Below are 6,020 nucleotides of genomic sequence, written 5' to 3'. Positions count from 1 at the left end.
ATGAGGGCACAATGAACCAAAGACAAGTTGATAGACAAATAGTTGGAACTGTTTTTTGCTGGGAATCAAGTTCAGACTGTCGAGTCAAAGTGATATACTGTACAAGAGAAGAAAAGTAGGCACAAAGCATGTTAAAACAAAAAGAAGCGTGTTCAGGCGTTATACTTCATTTTTAGGAATTTCTTCTCAATTCAATCCAGGTCTCGGACAAGTTTTATGCTCGTAAACTAAAAAGCTCAAACACGCCTACTGTGAGCTTATAATTTTCCATTTTCGAAGGTGTCAACTAAAGCTTAGCCGATTACGATTACGACGTATTGTGAAAAATCTTTAATTTACTGTCGGATTTGTTGTCCCTAAAACTTTTATAAATGTAAACTTGCCTCGTTGGTCGCCCAGACACAAATTCATAGTGTGTAACATTAATTTAGTCGAATGTTCCTATTGCTTTCATGACGCCATAAAAACGCCTCGACCCCAGTATAATAGTTTAAGGTTAAGTTTACTCCTTTTTGAACTGATTTGGAAAAGATTATATATTCGAAACTCTAAATAAAGATTTGACAATTAAATATGATACCACTTGTAGCAAAAAATATGACATTGTAGCAAAAAAGATGACACAAAAACCCCATTTTCGGAAAAAATATGACACACTCCTTAAAAAAAATTTGGCAGCCCTGCTATCGGGCTGCCAAATTGGCACATTTTCTGTCAAAATTACAAAATTTGATGTTGCATGACACAATGACACATTCAGTCAGCGTTTCTACTTTGACGGATTTTTCCGTCAAAAACGGATCTTTTGGGTCTTAGACGGATGAGAATTTAATCCGTTGGATTTCCGGATTTTCAAAGATTTTATGTTAGAATCGAATTTAGTTGTTTTTATTCTCAGTTCTCAAGCTCAAATCACACTGATGTTTTCTAAGTATCAATCTTTACTGTTGTTTCTTTGTTGTTTTCCGTTCCGACTATTTTTCATCCAGGGTTGATTCCCGGACTAATTAGCTCGCCTACTCCAGTCCGGAAACCGGTTTGGGGTTAACATGATCAAGTTGCATCCACTTTTCAAGCAGCCGTGAGCTGTGCAGTGAGTCATCAGGTCAGGTTGATTCCCGCTATTTATTTATACCGAGAGTGAGTACTGTGTTATATTAAAGCGAGGACAATATTAGAAACTGAGGAGGCCTTTTGTTGTATACGTTGATACGATACGCGGTTAGTAAATAGGCTACTTCAAGAACTGAATTTCGTAGCTTTTCCTTCTTGTTTTACTGACAGAATGTTACACGCGGTTACACGGTTTCTTTAATACCTGAAAGAAGTATGACAGTCTTAGAATAGCGGAGTGTAACCAAAATCACATAGTAGGAGTTAGAAATCTGATTTTAGCCAGTTATTTGATTTTATTCATGCCACTTGACTTTAACCATACCGACAGAAATCACCTTTTAGTGGGTATTAAACGGCTGGTATTTTAGCTGGTATCTACTTCTCCAGAAGGGTCAAAATCGGTTTTCGACAATGGAAACAGAGAAAGATATTTAAAAAAGACACAAAAGAAAGACTTACTTAGCCTAGCAAGTGATACTTCCTGCATTGAGGGTTTCGCCTGTGCTTTAACTTTCCAGGATTTATCCTAATATTCAGGATTTTTGGACCTCGGTAGGATTTTTTTTAGATTTTAGAAAATACAGAATGCCGTTTGCAGTGAGAATTAGGAATTTAGTATGAAATGTAGCCATAATTGAAACTCTATTTTAATTCTTCGTCCGTTTTTAACTATACGCCTAAAAGAACGCAGAAAAATCTGAAAATCTGTGAATTGCCTGGACTATTTTACTTCTTTGAAATAGCTATAGTGGGAGGGCGGTAAACAAAATACACCGATGCTTACTTTTATTTTATTTTGAGCTATGCTTTGTGTCAAGGTTGTAGAAGAGAAAAAGGTTGTACCAATTTTTTTTTCATTTGCTTAGTGCTTATCATAAGTATGGCTTACAAATCATATGAGGCCTAGAAGCTATTTTCTATGTAGTGCCAACTATTAGTCTATTTGTTGCGTTTCATAAAGTGGACAGTATCAGCAACTGATGTTTGAATTCAGGAAGCTTTTCGATTTTCATTGGTAATTTCCTGGTAAAAAAGAAGGAAGTATATCCTTTCAAATACCTAAGTCGCACAACATAGGTTATCAAAGTTCTATAAAAGTGGAGTTTCGACAGGATTTTCTGACTTCTTGAGCAAGATTTTTCAGGATGTCTTAGATCCCTGGAAAGATTTTTAAAGAGAAACAAGTGGAAGCAATGGTTTTCGCTCCAACTTGCTTTGACAAAGTAAATAGAAATCGAAATCTTTGTTAATATTTGAGTTGTTAAACGAATGTAATTAAAAGATTCGGTCGCTCTACGCGCTGAAAAAATTCTAGCCAAGATACAAAACAATTAAATCAAGGCGTCTAGGTAGCTGTCGAAGACCCTAATGACGCTAACAATTGAGCTGCAGGAGCGTTGGCTAATCCACTTCTGAGAATCCATTTTGAATTTGAAAGCTATCTTCTGGAATTATTCAATGATTTTAACACACTCTTCTATAGTGAAAAGCCGCTCTTCCATCATGTAAAACCAGAAGTGGAGCTGCTGATCCGTATATTGGCAATGAAGTTTATGAAAGCAGCCTACGTCAGAGGGACGTCTGCGTTAGAGTTGGACCCGAAAATGTCAGGTAATACCTTGCTTTGGAAGAGGTATATCTTCGGATGCTCGCCTATAAATCTCTGGAGACGTTGCAGTCAGACCGACGCTGGTCTGAGTAACTACAGATCGTGATCTATCACGATAAAAGGATAGTCTTTACTGAGTTAGCTTAGTTTCCTAATTATTCAGACAACGGGTTGATTCGTGTACCACTCAACAGACTATTGTATTCTTGAGCTGTACGATCAGATAGAAAATCTAGTCTAGAGACTGAAAAATTAGCGTCACGAGATATAATCTAGTCCAAATGAAGCAAAAGCGTCACTGACACACTTTGTTTCATGAAGTTGTGTTCTTTTTCACAATGATATAGTTGTGGAAGTCATTTAGCAATTCACAGGCAACGAGATACTCGGTGACATTCTGGACTCTATGAAAAATATCCATGAACTGGTAAACCTCCGCCTTATAACTATTCTGGTATCTTCGTGGGGGGGGGGTCATTAGTTACATTAAAAATGTAAAAAGGGAGAAACAAGATACGAACTCGGAAGACAACTCTGGGTAAGAACGCACTTATTGATTCGTAATTCGGCTTGACGATATTTTAGGTGAAATTCAAGAAGCCAGCGCATCATTTGTCCAGCTTTCTTATCTATCACCGTTCACACCACCTTTTTCAAGGGGTGAATAAACGGAATTTTCAGCTTCTTTTTCTCGTTTGACTACCCACGGATCTGGTGGAATCTTTTCTGAGGACAGCATTGAACTCCAGGAAGTGTTTCAACAGAGCACACTGTTCTGCTTGTAACAACTGCTTACCACGAGAGTTCTGTTTGGACACATTTTTGTTATGGATTTGTAGGATTGTTTAACGGAAATTTTGACAGATTTTTCGTTTCAGTCGTCGGTATTTCACGGATGTTTGGTCAACCAGAACGGAAAACTTGCCATCATGATGTGGAAACACTGCATTCAGTGTTGCCAGATCAGACGGAGAGGATTATGCTTCTTTGAGCCCAAAATTATGCTCTTTTGGACAGATTTATGCTACGCTTCTATATTTTCCCAGGTTTCACGAAAAAGTTGTTCAGTTAAGACAAGTCGAACACTGTATTATCTTACTAAAGGTTCTGAATAGAATATAATCTGATAATAATAGCCCAATAATTTATTTTTAGCCCGCTAAGGGAACAAAAGTGGGGTATAAACAAAGGAGGCAAAGAAAAAGGTAAAATAGCATAGAAAATAAGTAAAAAGGCTTTTATTTATGTCCAGGGGAAGGATCTTGGTTCACAATCTGGTTTACGTTTTTCGTCTTTTTTCGCAAATCGTCTTTCTTCTCGAAGCGGTTGGCGGCATTTGAAAAACATAGTGTCTTACATCATTATCAAAATTTTACTACAGATACATTAAAAAAAGAAGGAAAAAATGCGGTTCGTATTCAATGATCTTCTTCATCTTCGCTTTCGGATTCGACTGCTTGAACAGGGGTGGGGTGGCTACGTAAAGGTTCCCTGAATTGTGGAACTTGATCTGATTGTCTGTATTCGTACCTCTGTATTTTGATATTATGGTTACTTCTGACATATACTCGAACCAACCCTCAATGTCGCATAAGTGGTTTGAAAAACGTGATTGATCTAGTGCGAACATGCCTCTTTACCTTGCTACACTTGGAGCTCTACTGCCCACCGTACGTGTCCCTTTCCCATCTTCTTTGCACAAATGCGCACCCTACTATTGACAATGCTCGTGCTGATTTTAATCGCTATTATCGTGACATTATCTTATGTATAAAGCAAGCTGAAGATGTGGCCATCCCACTGATCCGCGTCAGGCGGAATACCCAAAAACAAATTTGGAAGTGTGATCCTTTGCTGAAAAAAGTCAAGAATAAGGCCAAATTCTGGTTAAGAATCTGGTCTGCCTGTGATCGACCTTCTTGGGGTACTGTGTTTGATCTAAAACAAAACACGAAACGTGAATATAAACGCCATCTTCGTGCTGTTCGTTACTCCGGTGAAACTTTTCCGAAAAGTAATAGTGAGTGGCGAAAAGTAATAAATTCTGCCAAGTTTCCGGATGCAAGTTCTAGTGATATTATATCTCGTCCATCTTGGATTGAACATTATTCAAAAATATTTTCGAATGTTAATTATGCAGTGCATAAGCGTTTCTCATGTTTGCTTGAAAAAAAATTTGCCGTCATGTTTATGTCAGAGACATGTGATTCCAGTTGAAAAGTGGGCTATTGTTAAAGGTATTAAGGGTTTAAAATCAAAATCTTTGGATGTTGATGGGATTAGTGTTTTGAATCTTGTTCCGAATTCTTTTGAACTGGTTTCTCATCTCCAACTGTTTTTTCAAATGTGTTTGAGTAGTTCGTGTGTGCTATGCGGTAGCATTACGTCACTTCTAAAAAAAGAAAAAGATCCGGTTTCTTGTAGTTCTTATAAGCCCATAACAGTAGCTTGTACTCTTAGCAAGCTTTTTGAACACCTCCTACTACCTTATATCACTAAGCTTGCTCTAAATGACGATAATCAATTTGGTTTTAGATCTGGGCTAGGCTGTCAGCATGCTCACCGTGCTTTGACTTCTTTATTAAAAGATGCCCATCGCACTCGTCGCGTACTTCATTTCGCAACCCTAGACTTGTCTAAAGCATTTGACAGTATTTGTCATACTCAAGCCTGGACAGCATTATGCAAGAGAGGAGTAAATCCGTCGGTAATTCACGTGCTTCGTTTTTGGTACTCGCATTCTTACCTTCGCCTTAAGTCATTAGATAATTTTTATTTTGGTCATATCCCTGTTCGTTGCAGTGTTCGTGGAGTTCTTTCGTCGTATATTTTTAATGCTTGTATTGAAAATGTATTATCAAAAATATCGACTACGTGCCTTCTAGGACCATCTGATATCTCATATCTGGCTTATGCGGATGACCTTCTTCTAATTAGTCAAACTGAGTCTGGTCTTGCCCGGTCAGTGAAGTCAGTTACTTCTGCTTTCCGTGATATCGGCCTGTACCTAAATATTGACAAGTGCGAGTTTCTTGTTTTCAATGGTAATAATTGTTCAGAATCACTACACTGCGATGGTTTTAGTATTCCTCGTGTTAAATCGTTTCGTTGGCTTGGTATAACAGTTTGCGATTCTATGATTGCTCTCCGGTCTCGCGCTGTCAAAGATATTAGTGATAAGTTGAGGCTCGGTTACTCTTTAATTGTAGCAAATCGTAGACACTATAGGAGAAAAGCGCTAACTCGGCTTTACTCAAACTTTTGTGATCATTCTGTGCTCTTCTGTTCTGGTATT

Source organism: Artemia franciscana, chromosome 16, assembly GCF_032884065.1.
Source record: "Artemia franciscana chromosome 16, ASM3288406v1, whole genome shotgun sequence".
Lineage (NCBI taxonomy): Eukaryota > Metazoa > Arthropoda > Branchiopoda > Anostraca > Artemiidae > Artemia > Artemia franciscana.
The sequence above is the reverse complement of the archived record's forward strand: the minus strand, read 5'-3'. Positions refer to the sequence as shown.